At 43.8% G+C, this 22,559-nt stretch overlaps 1 non-coding gene across 1 annotated transcript; it reads left to right on the plus strand.

Annotated features, from left to right (window-relative positions):
- Window positions 1-11,924: 11,924 nt before the first annotated feature.
- Window positions 11,925-12,031, plus strand: LOC124712805. The gene has a single exon (XR_007005622.1). It is a non-coding gene; the product is annotated as a U6 spliceosomal RNA (small nuclear RNA).
- The last annotated feature ends 10,528 nt before the right edge of the window (window positions 12,032-22,559 follow it).

Genomic DNA, 22,559 nt, shown 5'->3' on the forward strand with positions numbered 1-22,559 from the left:
GCTACAGAAAGTGCACTTCCAACCAGGGATTTTTATCTTCCAAAGTCATTAACTAGGACCAATGGATGGTTATGAAGGTAGGATAAGAAGTGTTTATCATCTGGTCCAGGTTATGGATCATGATTTTCAGCGTTCTGACAGATATCAGCCGGATCAGTTTCGTTCTAGTGGAGGTGTAGATATTTTAATCCTGCCCGCAGGTGAACACGAGGACGCTGATCGTATTAAAACAGTTTAACACACATACACACCCGTACATCAAGTTTCGAAGATACTGCTTCGACAGGCAGGTACAGTACGTAATGCGTCGAACAAGTCCCCATACTTCACGTATTGAAGGTAGAAACACATTACGTACGCAAACGGAAGGTTTTTTTTTTTCTACTGGAATAGTATTAGTGCTGAGTCCGTATCAGATTTCGACAAAGTAATTCAGGGTTTTCACTGGTTTTAAGGTAAATGTTCCAGATGGAAATCTATTCTCGAATTATCCTAACAATATGTTTATGCATTTATGCATTAATTTAACCCCGCGAGATTGAAGCCTTCAGGCCTTTTCTGACATCTAATGCGACATCCATATTGGGTTATCACTATAATTTGTGCATGACATGGGAAATAAATAAAAATACTAATCATGATAACAAGATTTACCACAGTAATAATGAAAATGATATTTTCTGAACGAAAAAAGTAAAGCAAACAGAGGGGGAGAAAATGAAACTTTTCTGGTTGATGAGGTATCCCTCAGTACGCTCAAAATCGGAACAGATTTATGAATAACTGGGCGCTATGACAAGCAGTTTATGAACTGGATAAACGCAGTGATTCGAATGGGAAGTGTGTCATCAAGCCAGTTGTATCTTCTCATGGGGCAAGCTGGTCCACAAATGTTGTCAACTGGTCCCTCATATCCTCGATACTGGCGCTGGTCCCACACATTATCTATCGGGGCATATCTGCCGATCATGCTTCCCACTAGAGTACATCAAAAGTTATGGGGGCATGTGTTATATGTACGGATGAGAATTTCCCTGCTGAAAAGTGGTTTCACGATGCCGTCCCGTGAGAGTTAGCATATGAGGACTCAGGATGTCCGTGACGAACTCCTTTACTGTCAGAGTTCCGTCAGTAACTACCAGCCATGAACTGTGCTCATGCCCAATGGCTCCCAGACCACGATGCTAGCAATAACACTGGTGCAGCTCTCCTAAGCTCTAGAAGGACGGGACCAGTCCCCAAGTCGTCGCCATACTCGCCGGCAATGAACACATGCGTGACGTACCGTAGCACCGTCAGAGTTCTCTGAATCACTACTAGCCGTGAACTGTAGTGACAGCCGATGAATCCCCACACTGCAATGCCAGGATTACTACCGTTGTACCTCTCCAAAACGCAGTGATAGTTAGATTTCTACCTAGGTCACAGCCATACTGATCGACGATAGTCATCCGTGGTAGTGCAGAACCGCAGTTTATCGCTGAACAAAATATGATGGTATTCACCGGCAGTCCGTATTTCCCAGTCAGAGCGCCACTCTAAACGCAGCCGTTTCAATCGAGGCGTCAAAGAGAGCTGTTCCGGCTGCTGCTACCTTCCGACTAATGGTGCGAGATGACTCGGAATGTTTCAAGTAGCAATGTAGTGGCAGGTGCAGGTGAGAAAGTACTGCGACGTGCCTGCTTCGGAATATAGCAGTCTTCCCTCGTGGTGAAAAGACGTGGACGACAGGATGATTGGCTCAAGTTTCCATTCAGTTCAACATCGGACAACTGTCACATCTGAATTCCCTATAAATCTGGATATAGCACGATTCGAACTGCAGTCCAAATGGAAACCTACCATGAGGCCTCTTTCAAACTCTGTCAGATACTGATAACGCGATCTCAGACGAGTATGCGTACTCTCCGTGTCCTTCATTGTTATCAATCAGCATATACCCTACCAGGCCTGATAATAACACTAAAGACGAAGAACACTAGTGCACTCTGGTGGCCATTCTACATGTCACAGGGAATTGCTACTCTAATTATTTACATACCTACCGATAGTGTGTACATGTATGAAGTTACAATTGCATGCTGCCATTTTCTTAATGTGCTTCACTTTTTCGTCAGGCAGTGCCATAATGGGAGGTTGTTATTAAACTTCCCCTATTTAACACGTTATAACACAGAAACTAATTACTGTACGAGTACCAAACATGGTAGCATTGATGTCCAGAGTATGGGGTGCATGATTTCCAGTCTTATGATTTTCAATTGCGACTATGGCCACCTGGTGCCGTATTAAGTCATCATGATTCATAGTCTCTTACACTTAGGCACTTAGTCAGTCTCAGTGCACTTGTTCACGTGTCAATATGCGCTTGGACGAAAGGAACAGAGCATTATTGTTGAAGCTCTATTATCAAAACAACAGTAACGCCGCAGTTGCACTTCGAGAATATCGCCGGCTAAAAGGATTACGGAAGGGTTCTTTTTCCCCCCCGGTGATGTGTTGGCGAATGTGCCAACACCTTGTAGATATAGGAGGCCGAAATTCACGCTATCTGACGCAGACGGGCGTGAATTCTGGAACAGGATAAGTAGTGAATTCTAATAAGAAAAGTATGCAGCTCCTCGAATACTTAAATTTAATCTATCCTTGTTGTATACATCGTTCTTCTTGAGGCATTTATACGAAAACTATCAAACTATGTAAGGCTAATGGCGCCTTGCTAGGTCGTAGCCATGGACTTAGCTGAAGGCTATTCTAACTGTCTCTCGGCAACTGAGAGAAAGGCTTCGGCAGTGTAGTCGCTAGCAAAGTCGTCGTACAACTGGGGCGAGTGCTCGTCCGTATCTCGAGACCTGCCTTGTGGTGGCGCTCGGTCTGCGATCACACAGTGTCGACACGCGGGTCCGACATGTGCTAAATGGACCGCGGCCGATTTAAGCTACCACCTAGCAAGTGTGGTGTCTGGCGGTGACACCACACCCTGCTGTGCCAGAAGAGCCCGACGACCGATTTCACCACAGCTGGTTGATGAAATCGCCGTTGCTATGGCAGACAACGCTGCACGCAATTACCGATTGTCAGGCAGTGCGCGTTCCGTGTCACGACAGTTGAACATCCTGTGTTCTACTGTACGGAAGGTACTTCTAACCATTCTCAAATGGTATCCGTACAAGTTGCACAGTGTACAGCAGGTTACACCATAGGACGCACAACGTCGTGTTGACTTCGCTCTCCAAGTTCTCGCAAGGACTGGAGTTAACGAGGGCTGGCCTTGAACCACCCTATGGACACACAAAGCTCATATTTCTCTGATGGGTGAGGTAAAGACACAGAATTCCGACTGTGGGGAACTTCACCTCCATTTATTGTGCATGAAGTTCCTCTGTATGGTGAACGTGTCACCGTATGGTGTGGTTTCACGGCTACGTTCAATATTGGCCCAATCTTTTTTGTACTGGTTGGCGCTCAAGGACCAAACATGTCCAGTGTGACTGACCAGCGCTACTGCGGTATGCTTCGCCGGCACGTCATACCCGCCCTACAGGAGAGAGACGCATTGAACTTAACTGTTTTCATGCAAGAAAGGGCCCCACGGCACATCGCTCGTGACGTTCACCTGCTTCTCCGAAAACACATTTGGAAAGGAACGAATTATCAACTGATCGTGTCCGAATGCTTGGCAGGCACTATCACCTGATCTCACTCCCTGTGATTTATAGTTGTGGGGCTACCTGAAGGACAGGGATTACCTGGGGAACATTCGAATGGGCTGATCTGAAGTGCGGCGTATCAAGAGAGGTTGCCAGCATACCCACGGACATGTTTCGTTCTGCTGTGCAGAATGCAATCTTGCACTTTCAGACTCTTCTGGACACTGGTTGGCGCCACATTGTCAACTTTTCGTAGCAGTAATGATACTGGTATGTAATGGAGTGATGTACCGTACCAGAACATAAAAATTGTTTCAACTGAATTGATTCTACATTATTTTTCTTCCCCACGTTAATGCTACTAAGTTTTATACTCGTACGATGATTAATTTTCGTGTTACAACGTGTTAAATAGGGAAAGTTTAGTTATAACCGCCCAGTATACAAATCAACATATTCAATTCAAGAAATTCCAGTCTTACTGGTTTTTTATTGTTATCAAATGTGAGTAATAATATCTAATATAATTGTCTGAAAACTATACAGAAATAATCAATTTGGAGAAGAAGTTGACTGGTCGGAAGAAGAGGGAGAAATATTAATCTAAGATTAGTGGAGTACATGGATGGAAAGAAAGACACAGAAATAGGAAGAGATGAGAATTGTGTGGAAAGTTTACAGTGTGACAAAGAGATTGGTCCTCTTTTGGGCAGAAGGAAAACATTTTGTATATTCAGAGAGCGAAGATACACCAATGGTAAAAGATAAAGCTTTACTGTCCTCTTGAATGCAGAGTAACAAACCGATGAAGTGAACGGAGCTTGTTTGAAAATTACGTCGTCTGTTCTGTTGCATTGAGTGCAGGAAGCCTAATTGCGTGTAGAAAGTACTGACCCGATGAAACAACCGAATATTACTCACATGTCTTACGCAAGCAGCCGTAGCTACCAAGAGTAGTCAGATGTGATGACCCCACCTCTATTCCATCTTCTAGCTGGAACCTACCGAACGAGATGGCGTAACGGTAAAACTTCGGGCTTGCAGTCAGTGGAATAGCCATTCAAATTCCGCTCCGACCGTCCTAGAATAGGTTTTACTTGGTTACTTCAAATAGATTAACAGAAATGTGAGAGTAGTTTGCGTGAAAAGGTCACTGCAGACTTCATTCCCATCCTTAGCAAAACTTCGCCTCTAATGACCTCGTTAACGACCGCGCTTTAAATCCTGAACGTCCTTTTCTCCATAACTGGAAACAATACATTGAATCTCGCCGATGGTAATTGTGTTAGACTGCAATGTAGAGACAATAAGGGGAACCTAACTTTCCGTTTGATCTCTCGTGGGTAAGTCTCGTTTTGAAACGTCAGCAGACAGGAAACTGAATTTAGAAAACACTACTTTAAAAATTCTTTCTCACACGAGGGTGCTATAAGGCGGGAGATGACCTGTGGCTGAGGGATCTTTGGAAAACACATAAATGAGGAATGTAGGACCAGAATGGTGGTGAAATCGAAGGGCTTTTCGGATTTGGGACTCAGGTTTGAAATTTAACTCCCACTCAACTTCCTCCACAGTGATATTGAGTGCATTCACTTGATCACAACAGTAAGAGTCGGCAGGGGAAGGGATGAAGTAAGGGCAGTTGGGATTGTCTGTGCCATCATAGGCTAAGTGGGAGGAAGGTCCATCTCCGCCTTCCCCCTCTCTGTCATCTCCTTCTCCCGTTCTCTCACCACTTTACCACCTCCAACCCAACTGAATGTTACTGGTTCCTGTTTGGCTTAGAAGAAGCCTTTTATCCTCAGATTTATCCACGTACGCACTTGTCATATATATTTCACATATATTTACATATTTCACTTATATTTCTACACGTATTGTAGCTGTGTCTCTAGTAAATTTCGGTTTGCAGTTTTGTTTTGAAGCAGCTCTATGTTTATGACGTCATACCTACTGAACTGTGTGTTGTAAAATGATATAATTTTGCAGGTACATTCAGTAGAATAGGTGGGTGTACTGTCTGTGGAATGTGTTGATAGCAGACGTGTGTTAAAGGAGTAACAAATTCATGCGTCCTCATGCATATCAGTGTTTATGACATCATGTCTTGTGAAGTACGTGTCGTCCAGTGATATATTTTTGCAGGTACTTTCAGCAATATATCATAATACTATCTGAAAATTTGTTACGAATAGATTTTGTTGTAAACAAGAAAGAAATTAAAAAGTCATGCCTGATGCAGCAGATTCACTGCATGGACAGCAAAAATGTTGTAGGCGATAAACTTTTTTCCTTTCATCATTTGGTGGTGTGTGTCAGCGATGAAAAGCCTGTTAATAGTTGGAAATTTTCTATAAGGTTTGTTAAGTGCTCTCTCTCATTCTCAAATACTGGTTAAATGTAATATGGCTATCTGCGCATCGTGGCTACGATATTTTTCAAAACCATTCCCACCCGTTTGGAAAGGAGGCCGTGATGACTGGGTGTTTTGTGATGTCCTTAGGTTAGTTAGGTTTAAGTAGTTCTAAATTCTAGGGAACTGATGACCATAGATGTTGAGACCCATTGCGCTCAGAGCCATTTGAACCATTTTTTTGAAAAGGAGGTCTGTGATAGTGAGACACTGGTTCTTTCAGACATTAATTGATATGTGTACCAGGTCTAGCTGAAATCGATCAAGTTGGTTAGGGGAAAATATGGAACTCTCTTACGTACATTCATAGATCCACTCTTACAATATATTTTGATAAGACGTCTTGGATGCCAGCTTTAGTCATTGTGCCCCATAGTTTCTTTTTTATCAGGCTGCCAAAAGCTTTTTCGAAACCACTGAAAGCTATATGCGTCTTTAAACTGACTTCTCGTCCTTTCACTAAAGTTCTCTTCATGTAAGGTGCGCCCAAACGAAAAAGAGACTACAGTTACATGTGCAGAAAATTTAATAACAGTACTATAATTGTAGTTCATGTGGAACAGTACAAGTAAATGCCGTTGGCACTGAAACGCCGATCCCAGCACGTGGAACGGCAGTGGCTTCATTGTAGAACAGAAGTGTCCAACCCGCGACCCGCGGACCACATGCAGCCCAATATCAGTATCAGCGCGGCCCAAGAAGTGAGCATCTACTGCACGACCGGTAAAAAAAGATCGTAAAATTCCCTTTATGTGAAGTTATGATAAAGTGAATATTTTCAATTTGAAACTCTTGTCTTTATGTGACACCTTTTACAAACACTGTAGATACGTTGCCAGAAGATTTTCAGATGGAATGCATACAGTTGCAGTCTTTCATCCAATAAAAACAAAATTAAAAACAATTAAAATGAACTGATCTTTATTGCCGTTTATAAATTACATCTGCCCTGTGATAAATATTCTTTGCTGCAAAGTCATGCCTTATACGGTCGTAGGTCGTGTCCCAAAACTGAAAAGCATAGTGACAGAAGTGATGACACTTTCTGTAGGACCTGACCATCATTTTGCAGGACAGTGCTCAAGCACGTAGAGTGCAAGCTGTTACTGATTTGTTTGACTGACTGGGCTGGTAAGTGCTATATCACCTGCTGCACTCCCCTGATTTGAGCCCTCGTAAGTTCAACTCAGTTTCTAAACTGAAGGAAACACTTTACGGCATTCGCTTCAGAACTGCTACCAATTAGTCGGGAAATAGACCGCGCCGCTCTAACTGTCAACACAACTGGCACTGCTAAGAGTATCCTACAACTTCCACATCGCCGGCGACGGGTTATGCAGAATGCTGGTGACTACTTTGAAGGTCAGTAAAACTTTGAAACGCGTATGAATTTTGTGAGAGCTGTAAGTAAATAGTTGTCACTATTAACGTTTAAACCCTCGTATATGCCATCTTTGTTTGGTAGCAAGTACGTTCGTGAACAAACATTTTCAAGAGTAAATTTCACAAAGAGTAAAAATATTAAATCTAAGATAAGCACCTTGGGAAGATCATGAGAATATCAACCACTTCGATCGAACTTGATACTGATACAATGCAGAGTAAAGTTTCATACTAATTGTATGACTTGTGATTACGTAAATACAGAATTATTAACGACACCTCAGAGACAAAATGTTAAATTAATTCAGTCTTGATTTTTTGGATTAAAGAACCATAAATTCTAAATTACCTAGGTATGTTAACTACATACCTGTTTTTCAGCGGTAGCTCTTGGTTTTCGGTACATTATGTGCGGCCCAAAAATATTCGGCGTCCTTTAATATGGCCCAGGTAAGCCGAAAGGTTGGATACCCCTGCTATAGATGCTCCTGCCTTGCTGACGGACCTAGTTTCCCACGGTGCCCCGCGCAGGTGAACGTCGACCTCTCAGAAATTGTTTCAAGAAGCCGAAGATATACGAGTCACATGGGGAGATACCGGGGCTGTAAGGAAGACATTCCATAACTTCAATCGAAATTTTTGAAGGAGCTCGACTGCCTTCTTGGCCTCAAATAACGCTTCATGACTCTTACAACCGGAACATCGTGCACCGTGCAGGACACTGCTGTCTGTACACCTCTTCCATCTTGCGATAAATGTGTTAAATATAACCCTCTTCTGGGCGAAGAAATTGCAACTGGGAGTGCCACCACACCATCTCCTGGTAAACCACCTACAGGAATTATACACTGCGCAGCTAGGGTGCACGTCTCCACCTCAGCTGGGCATGCATAACTTATATCGTCATTCCGTGAACGACATTTCCGGAATCCTGTCTATTCTTCTAACAGGAAAGTCTCTGTTACGATTCTTATACGATGATTAATTATTTCAGCAGATGTTTATAGACCGCGAGGTTAGCAACCTGACTCCTCTACAATTTTCGTAGTTCTTTCTTTGATCTTTTCCTATGAGTTTTGAAAATTTGCAGCAGTGCCCGCATTCATTACATAAATGTAATAATCTAAAATCACGAAATCGACCAGCGTATTTTAAAAGTTCCATACGAATACCGTCGGGTTCACATGATTTCCAGTTTTTCATGCTTTTTAAAATTACTTGCAGTTCTTTTGTTATGACAGATTGGTCTACGTTCTGTGACTAGCCGTAGACATCTAACACACGGTCACATTTTCGTCGTTTGACCGTCCCTAAGACATTTTTAAGAGATGCTCACGACGTAGCACGTCAACAGTAGAACAGCTTTGCCGATTCCGAGACACTGGTTTTGTCAAAGTGTATTTCCCCATACTGCGCCTCTTATAGTCAATAGAGTGAATCCTCAAGCAGTTAGTATATTTCCCTTACCGCTTCGCGCTCCCACAACACCGGCAGGCCGAATTCAACCTGACCGTGAGCCGTGATCATAATGTTTCATCTACAATCACATCTACATGATTCCTCTGTAATTCACACGTAAGTGCGTGGCGGGATGTTCATGCTACAACCTTCATAATATTTTTCTACTGTTCAACTGTCCTACAGCGAGTGGGAAAAACGAACATTTAAATTCTTCAGTACGAACTCTGGTCTTATTTTTTTTGCGATGACCATTTCTATGTCAGTGGGCATTAACAAAATGTTGTCACGCGTGAAGGAGAAAACTGGGAGACTGAAATTTCGTGGAAAGATCGTGCAGCCACGAAAAATTTTTGTGCTTTAATGATTGCCAACCCAATTTGCCTATCACATCCGTAGCTCTCAGTCCCCTGTTTCGCGATCAAACAAGCTGTCCTTATTTGGACTGTCCACAACTCGTGGTCTAGCTGCTAGCGTTGATGCCTCTGGGTCACGGGGTCCCGAGTTCGACTTCCGACCGGGTCGGGGATTTTCTCCGCCCGGGGACTGGGTGTTTGTGTTCTCCTTATCATCTTATCATCGTTCTGGTAGTACCGAGACCGGAAATAGAAGGATTTGGAACTTGTACGGGCGCTGATGACCACGATGTTGAGCACCCCACAAACCAACATCGTCATCATCTTATTTGGACTTTCTCGATGTCCTCCGTTAATCCTCTCTTGTAAGAATCCCATTTTCTTTAATCATTTGGCTTCTGACTGGTTTGATGTTGCCCGGCACACATTCCTGTTCTAAAATATTCAAATGCGTGTAAACTCTTATGGGACTTAACTGCTAAAGCGCGGTGGTCTAGCGGTTCTGGCGCTGCAGTCCGGAACCGCGGGACTGCTACGGTCGCGGGTTCGAATCCTGCCTCGGGCATGGGTGTGTGTGATGCCCTTAGGTTAGTTAGGTTTAAGTAGTTCTAAGTTCTAGGGGACTTATGACCTAAGATGTTGAGTCCCATAGTGCTCAGAGCCATTTGAACCATTTGAACTGCTAAAGTCAACAGTGTCTAAGCTTACACACTACTTAACCTAAATTAACCTAAGGACAAACACACACACACACACGCCCGAGGGAGGACTCGAACCTCCGCCGGGACCAGCCGCACAGTCCATAACTGCAGCGCCCTAGACCGCTCGTCTAATCCCGCGCGGCATTCATGTTCTGCTCTAACCCCTTCATCTCAGAGTCGCACTTGCACCCTACGTCCTCAATTATTTGTTGAACGTATTCAGTTCTCTGTCTTCCTTCCAGTTTTTGCCCTCTTGAGCTCCCTCTAGTACCACGGACATTATTCCCCGATGGCTTAATACACGTTCTAACATAGAACTTCCTCATTTTTTATTTTATCAGTAGACCTAATTCCAACGTTCTTCTGTAGCAACGTGTCTCAAATGCTTCTACATCTACATCTGCACCTACATCTACATCTACATCTAAATACATACTCCGCAATCCACCATACGGTGCGTGGCGGAGGGTACCTCGTACCACAAAGAGCATATTCCCTCCCTGTTCCACTGCCAAACAGAACGAGGGAAAAATTACTGCCTACATGCCTCTGTACGAGCCTTAATCTCTCTTATCTTTGTGGTCTTTCCGCGAAATATAAGTCGGCGGCAGTAAAATTGTACTGCAGTCAGCCTCAAATGCTGGTTCTCTAAATTTCCTCAGTAGAGATTCATGAAAAGAATACCTCCTTTCCTCCAGAGACTACCACCCGAGTTCCTGAAGCATTTCCGTAACACTCGCGTGATGATCAAACCGACCAATAACAAATCTAGCAGCCCGCCTCTGAATTGCTTCTGTCCTCCCTCAATCCGACCTGATAGGGATTCCAAACGCTCGAGCAGTACTCAAGAATAGGCCATATTAATGTTTTATAAGCGGTCTCCTTTACAGAAAACTACCAATGAACCGAATACGACCATCCGCCTTCCCCACAACTGCCATTACATGCTTGTCCCACTTCATATCGCTCTGCAATGTTACGCTCAAATGTTTAATCGACGTGACTGTGTCAAACGCTACACAACTAATGCAGTATTCAAACATTATGGGATTCTTTTTCCTATTCATCATCATTAATTTACATTTATCTATATTTAGAGTTAGCTGCCATTCTTTACACCGGTCACAAATCCTGTCCAAGTCATGTTGTATCCTCCTACAGTCACTCAACGACGACACCTTCCCGTACACCACAGCGTCATCAGCAAACAGCCGCACATTGCTATCCACCCTATCCAAAAGATCATTTATGTAGATAGAAAACAACAGCGGACCTACAACACTTCCCAGGGGCACTCCAGATAATACCCTCACCTCCGATGAACACTCACCATCGAGAACAATGCGATTCTCTTGTGTTCCGATTCTGTTATTGTCCATGCTTCACTACCATACACTACTGTGCTCCAAAAGTACATTCTCAGAAATTTATTCTTCGAAATAAGGTCTATGTTTGATACTAGCAGACTTCTCTTGGCCAAGAATACTCTCTTTGCCCGTTAACAGTAATATTGCTTCTGAGGTTGCATTATTCCTTATCACAGTTTGCATATTTCCAGAATGAGATTTTCACTCTGCAGCGGAGTGTGCTCTGACATAAAGCGTCCTGGAGATTAAAACTATGTGCCGGACCGAGGCTCGAACTGGGGGCAAGTGCTCTACCATCTGAGCTATCCAAGCCCCACTCACGCCCCTTCCTCACAGCTTTACTTCCGGCAGTTTTAATCTGCCAGGAAGTTTCGTGTTGGCGCACACTCCGCTGTAAAGTGAAAATCTTATCCTCAAAACATCCCCCAGGCTGTGGCAAAGCCATGTCTCCGCAATATCCTTTCTTCCAGGAGTGCTAGTTCTGCAATGTTCGCAGGAGAGCTTCTGTGGGGTTTGGAAGGGAGGAGACGAGGTACTTGCTGAAGTAAAGCTGTGAGGACTGGACGCGAGTCGTGCATGGGTAGCTCAAATGGTCTGTACTTACTTCGGCGGTACATATACTAAAATTAGAACGATACAGAGAAGATTATGATGGCCACTGCGCAAGGATGAGACGCAGAATCGTGAAGAAAAACACAAAAACATAATACAAAATAAAAAATAAATAAAAGAAGATTGTAGAGCACTGCCTGCGAATGGCAAAGGTCCCAAGTTCGAGTCTCGGTCCGGCTCACAGTTTTAATCTGACAGGAAGGTTCATAGTTTGCGTAATTCTTTACATTGGTCTGCTTCATAATCACCAAATTTGGGCCGGCCGGAGTGGCCGAGCGCTTCTAGGCGCTATAGTCTGGAACCACGCGACCGCTACAGTCGCATGTTCGAATCCTGCATCGCGCATGGATGTGTGTGTGATGTCCTTAGGTTAGTTAGGTTTAAGTAGATATAACTTCTAGGTGACTGATGACCACACCAGTTAAGTCCCATAGTGCTCACAGCTATTTGAACCATTTGAACCAAATTTGATTTGAGTTTCTCGCTAATCTTATTTTTGGTACATCTCATTAGTTTTGTCTTTCTCTGGTTTACTCTCCATCCATATTCTGTACCCATTAGACTGTTCATTCGATTAAAAACTTCCTGTAATTCTATTTTATTCCCATAATGTAGACCAGTATTCTAACAGAGAACGGTAGTAGTGCAGGCAGTCTTTTTAGTGGAGCTGTAGCAATTTGCGATTGTTTTGCCAGTATAACGTAGTGTTTGGTTCGCCTTCCCCACAACATTATTTATGTGATCGTTCAAATTTAAGATTTTCGCAATAGTAGTCCCTACGTATTTAGTTGAATTGGTAGTCATTAAATAATGTAACTGAAATGTTACGAATTTCTTTTATAACTGGTGTGAATAGCATTACACCGTTCATTATTTAGAGTCAATTGCCACTTTTCGCAAGATACCGATATGACGTCTAAGTAATTTTTCTTTTGGCTTTGATATTATGTTGGTTCAAAGGGCTATGAGCATCATGGGACTTAATTTCTTAAGTCATCAGTTCCCTAGAACTTAGAGCTACTTAAACCTAACTAACCTAACGACATCATACACATCCATGCCCGAGGCAGGATTCGAACCTGCGACCGCTGTGGTTGCACAGTCCAAACGGTAGCGCCTCGAACCGCTCGGCCACCGCGGCCAGCGATAATCTGTTGACTTTTGATAAATGGCAGCAATATCTGCAAACAATCTAAGGGCGTTACTAAGTGATATGGTTCTGTAATTCAGCAGGTTACTCATTTTTCCTTTCTTCTTAGTGGTGTAAGCTGTGCAATTTTCCAGTGTTTATTTATGGATGCTTTGTCGAGTGATCAGTTATACACGCCTGATAAGTATGGCGCTGTTGTATCAGCATACTCTCGAACGAATCTAGCTGTTGCACAATATGGACCGAAAGATTCACCTCTGTCTGTCTTATTAGGGGTTTTTCCGAAATCTGATTTATTACAGATTGGGTACATTGTATTGTGTGGCAGCATTGAGGTATTGTACCTGTCAACAAGCTGTTTGTGAATACGTCTTGTGCCTGTTTTGTTGTGCAGTTGCAAGGGAACGAGTACAAACGTAGTTTAATGAAATGTGCATCATCTTGTGTGGGATGGCTCGAAGATATGTGGTCTCGCATTACTCACTTTTTGCCGATGCAGTGAGGGTAGGCTGGGGAGTAGCGTGGAGAGGAGAGTGTGAGAGTGCAGACGCGACACGAGATGAGACGAGTGGAGGTGCAGCAGACGGGCGCAGGCGACGCTGACGACACGCGCCGGTCGCCAGCATTTGCATAAGTGTGAGGGAGCGCCGCCAAAGGCCAGCCCGCCAGGCCGCCGCGTCCCATCCCGGCTGACATTTCCCGGCTGGCCGTTGGCGCCGTTGCGACAGCGCCGCCCCCGCCGTGCCGCCCCCAGGCGGGCTCTTCCCAGATGTCACTTTTCACACCTCGGGCGGCGCAGTGTTGGCACAGCCGATCAGCAGTCATTGTCGCCTAGTTGCGTCTTCGACGTGTGCGCGTAACCTGGATTGTGTCAGGAATGCCCGCTCGGAATGAGACCGCGTGAAGAGCACGGCAATAGCTTACGTGACCCACTTCACACTGCTTTCGTTGCACCTCTTGGCTTGAGAGCAAGTAGATCACACTGTATATCTCGCAGCAGACTTGCACGTAACAACAATATGTCTTCAATAACGATAATCACTCTGTTGCAGCTTCTACGCTAAAATTCACATTCTCCTTGATGTCTGTGCACACTCTAAAACTGTTTTATATACCAGGTGATCAAAAAGTCAGTATAAATTTGAAAACTGAATAAATCACGGAATAATGTAGATAGAGAGGTACAAATTGACACACATGCTTGGAATGATATGGGCATTTATTAGAACCAAAAAAATACAAACGTTCAAAAAATGTCCGATAGATGGTGCTTCATCTGATCAGAACAGCAATAATTAGCACAACAAAGTAAGACAAAGCAAAGTTGATGTTCTTTACATCGAATGCTCAACATGTCCACCATGATTCCTCAACAATAGCTGTAGTCGAGGAATAATGTTGTGAAAAGCACTATAAAGCATGTCCGGAGCTATGGTGAGGGACTGGCGTCGGATGTTGTCTTTCAGCGTCCCTAGAGATGTCGGTCGATCACGATACACTTGCGACTTCAGGTAACCCCAAAGCCAATAATCGCACGGACTGAGGTCTGGGGACCTGGGAGGCCAAGCATGACGAAAGTGGCTGCTGAGCACACGATTATCATCAAACGACGCGCGCAAGAGATCTTTCACGCGTCTAGCAACATGGGGTATTTTCTTTTTCCTTATAAAACCCCATGTCAATCGAAGCATGTGTGTCAATTTTTACCTCTCTATCTACATTATTCAGTGGTTTATTTAGTTTCAAATTTATACTGACTTTTTGCTCACTCGGTACATGTAAAGAAACATGGATCGTTTCAAAGAGAATGACCTTATTTTAAAACTCATTATTTATTGATAAAAACAAACTAACCTGGAATGATTCGCAGATTACTCACAAAATCTTATATTTCTAGCTAAGCTATTGCAAGTGCTATGCTTCCACCAGCAGCAGCACGAATAACACCTACCGACCGAGGTGGCGCAGTGGTTAGCACACTGGACGTGCTTTCGGGAGGACGACGGTTCAACCCTGCGTCCGACCATCCACATTCAGGTGTTCCGTGATTTCCCTAAATCGCTTCAGGCAAATGCAGGGATAGTTCCTGCGAAAGAGCGCGGCCGAGTTCCTCCCCCATCCTTCCCTGATCCGCGCTGCTGCTCCGTCTCTATTGACCTCTATGTAGACGGGACGTTATTTAATCTACTCGTCCTCCTCCTCGACAAACAACATCTGGCCGTAATCTTTGCAAAGTGAAACGTCTTCGAAGAAACCATCTCGGCATTCGCGTTAATCCATTAAAGGGAACCCCGGTAAACAAGATGATAAGACTGTGATTTGAGCCCCGACCCTACAGTGTACTACTCTCGTATGTTACTTCGTTCGGTGCAGCAGAAATACTGCTGAGATCTCGCTCTCAGTTCAGTTGCCGGCCGCGGTGGCCGAGCGGTTCTAGGCGCTACAGTCTGGAACCGCGCGACTGCTACGGTCGCAGATTCGAATCCTACCTCGTGCATTAATGTACGTGATGTCCTTCGGTTAGTTAGGTTTAAGTAGTTCTAAGTTCTAGGGGACTGATGACCTCAGATGTTAAGTCCCATAGTGGCCAGAGCCATTTGAGCCATTACTTGAGTTCAGTTAAATAATTTTCAGACTATTGCCCATTAAGTACGACCTTTCAAAGATAGTATGTGCAATACGAAGTCCTATTCAATACTTAAAGTCAGTAAAATAACAAGCCCGACTACCTTATCCAACTGAAAAACCGAAACATTTCGACTATTTTTTTTTAACGTTAGAACACAATTTTAAGTTGAATGAAAGTTGTGACGAAGATGTCAGGTATGTTGTTGATCAAAGCCAGTGACGACGATCGACGTGAATGTAGATACGCGTAAAGGAAGACACAATTGGGATATGACAAAACTGTGATGTAAAGAATAATACAAGATTAGGAGTAAAGCACATTCGGGAATCGGTTCTCTATCTATAAACCCAGCTCAAAATTTTCGTATACGTTTCACCAACATACGAAGTTTGCATTTGCTTTGTAACCTGTGTAAGGAGGGACAGGTAAATTACTTGAGAATTAATAGTTACTTTGTACTCAAAAAGATTAATGCTGTCATGCGAGTGTATGAGGGCAGCTATTAAATCATACGTAGAGAAAAGACACTAAGATACTTAATTTTAATTATTTCATTCCATTCCCAATTTTTATCAGATCTCAGCTCATCGTAGAGCCCGTATCCACTCAAACAGCACACAGTGAGCAGAGCGGGAACAAATAGTTCCAAAAGGGATCAATTTGAGAAGGATTCCTAATTCCATACAATGCCTTAAAATCAGTTCACATTTATTGAAAACTTTGACTGTAAGTGGAGAGAATTATAACAAAATGGGACGCTTGAGACAGTTCTGTTCCTTTCCGCAAGTCTTTAGTGTGCGTGAACTACTCTGTACATAATAACTTGCTGGACTAAATCTCAAGTGTTTCAAAACCATTTTGTGCACTTTTTGTTGCGTGGAAAAGTTATGAGGACGCCAAATTTTAGATCATGGTCAACTGCAGACATCGATTTGGTAGAGGAACGTGTCCAAGCCGTGAATTTCTGATAGAGGACATATAGTTCTGCTTTTAGGATTACGACCAAGGAAAGCCTTTCAAAATCGTTAGCCGGAAATTGGCTGGCTGGAATTATTGTTGCATATTCGTACGACGGCACTATCTCAGACAGAAATACGTCACCATAATGTGTTGTGTCAGTACATATTTCGACATGTATGTTCCTGTCACCCAGGCCCCGTTCCTTGTTTCATTCCGTACCAGGAAGTAAGACCGGAATAATTTTTTTTTAATTTAAATTTGTCCATCATCTTTCCGGATCTTCTGCTAATCTTTTCATCACTACAAAACATTCTACAGTTTCTGCAATCTGTTTTGATATTCTTGTCTTAGTCTGCTGGTTCTACTATTGTCCCCCACATCTTATAGCACCATGCTAATTAACCCTAGATGCCGTCGTACAATAGCATATTCAAATTTATTAATTTCATATTTTAGGTGTCCTTTGGTGTTCCCAGTTATGAATGCGTGTGAGTTTGTAAGTTCCAGACTTAGCCACGCTACTAAGAAAAAGCGTGCTTAAAAGTGACATCGGAGCCTAAGTGCTGGATATATTTTCAAGTTATTTCTACACTCCTGGAAATTGAAATAAGAACACCGTGAATTCATTGTCCCAGGAAGGGGAAACTTTATTGACACATTCCTGGGGTCAGATGCATCACATGATCACACTGACAGAACCACAGGCACATAGACACAGGCAGCAGAGCATGCACAATGTCGGCACTAGTACAGTGTATATCCACCTTTCGCAGCAATGCAGGCTGCTATTCTCCCATGGAGACGATCGTAGAGATGCTGGATGTAGTCCTGTGGAACGGCTTGCCATGCCATTTCCACCTGGCGCCTCAGTTGGACCAGCGTTCGTACTGGACGTGCAGACCGCGTGAGACGACGCTTCATCCAGTCCCAAACATGCTCAATGGGGGACAGATCCGGAGATCTTGCTGGCCAGGGTAGTTGACTTACACCTTCTAGAGCACGTTGGGTGGCACGGGATACATGCGGACGTGCATTGTCCTGTTGGAACAGCAAGTTCCCTTGCCGGTCTAGGAATGGTAGAACGATGGGTTCGATGACGGTTTGGATGTACCGTGCACTATTCAGTGTCCCCTCGACGATCACCAGTGGTGTACGGCCAGTGTAGGAGATCGCTCCCCACACCTTGATGCCGGGTGTTGGCCCTGTGTGCCTCGGTCGTATGCAGTCCTGATTGTGGCGCTCACCTGCACGGCGCCAAACACGCATACGACCATCATTGGCACCAAGGCAGAAGCGACTCTCATCGCTGAAGACGACACGTCTCCATTCGTCCCTCCATTCACGCCTGTCGCGACACCACTGGAGGCGGGCTGCACGATGTTGGGGCGTGAGCGGAAGACGGCCTAACGGTGTGCGGGACCGTAGCCCAGCTTCATGGAGACGGTTGCGAATGGTCCTCGCCGATACCCCAGGAGCAACAGTGTCCCTAATTTGCTGGGAAGTGGCGGTGCGGTCCCCTAAGGCACTGCGTAGGATCCTACGGTCTTGGCGTGCATCCGTGCGTCGCTGCGGTCCGGTCCCAGGTCGACGGGCACGTGCACCTTCCGCCGACCACTGGCGACAACATCGATGTACTGTGGAGACCTCACGCCCCACGTGTTGAGCAATTCGGCGGTACGTCCACCCGGCCTCCCGCATGCCCACTATACTCCCTCGCTCAAAGTCCGTCAACTGCACATAAGGTTCACGTCCACGCTGTCGCGGCATGCTACCAGTGTTAAAGACTGCGATGGAGCTCCGTATGCCACGACAAACTGGCTGACACTGACGGCGGCGGTGCACAAATGCTGCGCAGCTAGCGCCATTCGACGGCCAACACCGCGGTTCCTGGTGTGTCCGCTGTGCCGTGCGTGTGATCATTGCTTGTACAGCCCTCTCGCAGTGTCCGGAGCAAGTATGGTGGGTCTGACACACCGGTGTCAATGTGTTCTTTTTTCCATTTCCAGGAGTGTATAACAATAACTCCTAAATGAACCTTTGGAAGTGGGAGTGAACAATTGGTACAAATATTAGAGAATGCGAGAATGTTGGTGATACAGACTGAAGTGGCGGAGAACTGACGACTTGGACAGATATTTATACTGATCACTCGTCCGTTCCATTTCGCTGACGTTGAACGTATTGCTTACTATCTGTGAACTATCATCCTGGTGAAAAATTTACACCAGATGGTATACAGAAAATATCTCACAATATTGTAGACTAGTGGACAGAAAATCAGTCAATCTCTCTGTATTTTCTATAAATGCGATTCTTATTGGCGCATTTGTCTTCGTTACAATTAGCATTATTCTCCCTACAGCTTTACATTAATATTTAGTCACATCAACTGTAAGAATATTGCTAAACACTTTATTGGCTAGAATTCTACACCTACAATTCTTGTACATAAATGATCTGGTTATTTGTGATGATGCTATGGTGTACGGGGAGGCGTCGTTGTTGAGTGACTGTAGGAGGATACAAGATCACTTAGAAGGAATTGCTAGTTGCTGTGATGAATTGCTGGTAGCTCTAAATGTTGAAAAATGTAAGTTACTGCGGATGAGTAGATAAAATAAACCCGTAATGTTCGAGTACAGCATTAGCGGTGCGCTGCTTCACACAATAACGTCAATTAAATATCAAAGTGTAACACTACAAAGCGATAAGAAATGGAACGAACATGCGAGGATAAGGGTCGTAGTAGGGAACGTGAATGGGCGACCCCCGTTCATTGGGAGAATTTTAGGAATGTGTAGTTCACATGTAAAGGAGACCACACATAGGGCACCAGCGCTATCTGTTATTGAGAAATGATGGAGCATTTGGGATCCGTAGGAGGTCAGATTAATGGAAGGCATTCAGCGGCAGGCGGATTTGTTACCTTTAGGTTCGGATAAAATCCAAGTATTACGATAATGCTTCGGGAGCTCAAATGGAAATTTCTGGAAGCAAGGTGATTCTTCTCGAGGAACAGCTTTGAGAAATGATAACAGAAGAAAACTACACAATCCAAGAGCACTTAAAAGTCATTTTATTGTATGACCAGTTTCGACAGTGCTATGCTGTCATCATCGAATCTTATGCTTATGAAAGCACAGCTCCGTCGAAACCGGTAAGCCAATAAAATGCCTTTTTAGTGATCTTGGATTGTGACGGTCTCTTCGGTTATCACATATTGCAGATACCCCCTGATTGACCGTGTCAACAATAAACTATTCTGAATCTCTAGAGAATCGGTATTTGTAGCTGACTGAAGAAGGCTTCTACTACCGCCTACGTACATGTAGCGTAAGGACCACGAAGAAGAGACAAGAGAATTAGAGCTCGTAGGAGGTGTAGGGATAATTGCTTTTCTCTCCGTATATTTGCGAGTGAAACAGGACAGGAAATGACCAGTAGTGGTTCGACGTACCGTAAGATGGCCCACGGAGTGTGTATGTAGATTTAGGTGTAGAATTAGTCTGACTGATCGTTCGTGGAAACGTAAACCCCAGTACCAAATAAATTACTCATAACTGCTCTTCTTTGAAACTCCGCAATCTCCTATGGATAGTGACGAAACTTTACCAACATAGCAGTCATCTGCCATAGGCTGGCTCAACGTCACACTGGAGTTGATACCAGGTCACTAAGAGTCACATAAATCACACACAGCAAGGAAGGTACAGAGATAGCAATTTATTTCCCACAGAAAGTGAGAATATTACATAGAGTGTGTACTAAATGAAGGGAGCAGTACTGTCAACGATTGCAGTACTCAGGTGTGTAGCCAGTCATTTGGGGCATATTAAAGAGAGATAGAGAGAGAAAGAGAAAGAGGGAGGGAGTGAGAGAGACAGAGGGACGGGGGGGGGGGGGGACTTTCAGTGTTCAGAATTACATGCTGTTGCCACAGTACATGTGGTTCAGCACACCTGCTGTGGACTACAAGCCGCCTGCACCCGTCGCAACATGTTTATTGCCGGCTAGGGAAACCGGTTGAAGCATCTTCAGTACACACTGAAAGTGGCGAATGAAGCAACACTTAAGCCTGCTACTAGAATACAGGAGAGAGAGCAAGACAGTACTAGCTGTTTCAACACAGATTTATTATTCAGATGCGTATTTCATTTTATTTTAATGTGCAAACGCTGGGCCAATCGCTAGAAGTTGGACAAATTGCATCTAATAATGGACCTGCATAAACAAAAGAATCATGGAGTTCTACGCTTAACAACTAAATTCCAGAATTCAAATGGCAACGTAAAAACAATTATGAAATTTGCTCTTATTATTTTCTTATGCCAGTGAGATCATTAGCGATCGATAAAAGTTCTTGTACGCGTTGGACTTTGTTTGTGTTCATACTTCTTTCATTCTTTTGTTGTGAGCGTCTTTCCTTGCTTCAGACCAAGTTTATCAGACTCTTTAGCTTTTTTCTGCAGGTCAACAATTAATCACTGTTGAACCTTACCCCGAAAATTTTACCTCTTCCGGATAACTGCCAATTTTGGCCAGTTTTCCTTTTTTAAGTTTACCCGATCATTTTTATGGTCTTTGCTTTTGCTTTACTCTTTCATTCATAAAATTTCAATCTGGGAATGTCTCTCTACTGTTTGATTTATTGGTTGCTTCCTAGCCTGAAATAAAAGCCTATACATATTGGTCCGAGTATATTTCAAATATATCTGTGTTTTCTGTTTTCAGTATTTTCGATATCTGCTTTCCCGTTCTAAATTAGTGTTTTTGAGTCACATAGTCCTTTTATAATTTGTAAGGGATTAGTTGGAGATGTATTTCTCCTATTCTGAGAGTGATTATGTCTTTTTATCATTTGTTTTACATAAAATTTAATTGTCTTTCTTTCCAGTTACATTTTCTTTAGTTATTTAAATTAATTATATTTTCTGAATGTATTTTGTGCTGTTTTCTTGCAGTAATATCCTATCTTTATAACAAAATCTACAAATTTACATGCTTTGACCTATATTTTTAAAAGTTCCAACAGGTTAATCAAACTATACAGTTAACTTTAAGGATATAAACATACTAGCGACAATTTGGAAATTACTTCCACACGCACGCAGTTGAACAGAAATGGACAAAGCCCACCTTGCTGTTTTACCCCATATTTGACAGACAAAGGGTGTGAAATTCGTCCCGTGTGTTTCTTTGGATCTTACCATAAAGAGCCAAAGAAACTGGTACATATGCCTAGTATCGCGTGTAGCCTCATGAGTGCGCAGAAGTGCCGAAACACGACCTCGAGTAATGTCTGAAGTAGTGCTGGAGGAAATTGACACCAACAATCCTGCAGGGCTGTCCATGAATTCGTGAGAGTACGAGGGGTTGGAGATGTCTTTTGAACACCATGTTGCAAGGCATCCCACACATAATCAATAATGTTCTTGCCTGTTGAGTATGGTGGCTACCTGAACTGTTTAAGCAGGTCGTTGTGGCCGAGCGTTTCTAGGCGCTTCAGTCCGGAACCGCGCTGCTGCTACGGTTGTAGGTTCGAATTCTGCCTTGGGCATGGATGTATGTGATGTCCCTAGGTTACTTAGGTTTAAAGTAGTACTAAGTCTAGGAGACTGATGACCTCAGATGTTAAATCCCATAGTGCTCAGAGCCATTTGAACCATTCTTGAAGTGTTTAAACTCAGAAGAGTGTTCCTGGAACCACTCCGTAGCAATTCTGGACGTGTTGGGATAGACTTGCTGGAATTTCCAAAGTCCGTCGGAATGCACAGTAGTAGACATGGATGGACGCAGGTGGTCAGACAGGATGCTTGCGTACGTGTCATCTGTGAGAGTCGTATCTGGAAGTATCAGGGGTCCCGTATTACTCCAGCTGCA

The sequence above is a fragment of the Schistocerca piceifrons genome, chromosome 8, assembly GCF_021461385.2.
Source record: "Schistocerca piceifrons isolate TAMUIC-IGC-003096 chromosome 8, iqSchPice1.1, whole genome shotgun sequence".
NCBI lineage: Eukaryota > Metazoa > Arthropoda > Insecta > Orthoptera > Acrididae > Schistocerca > Schistocerca piceifrons.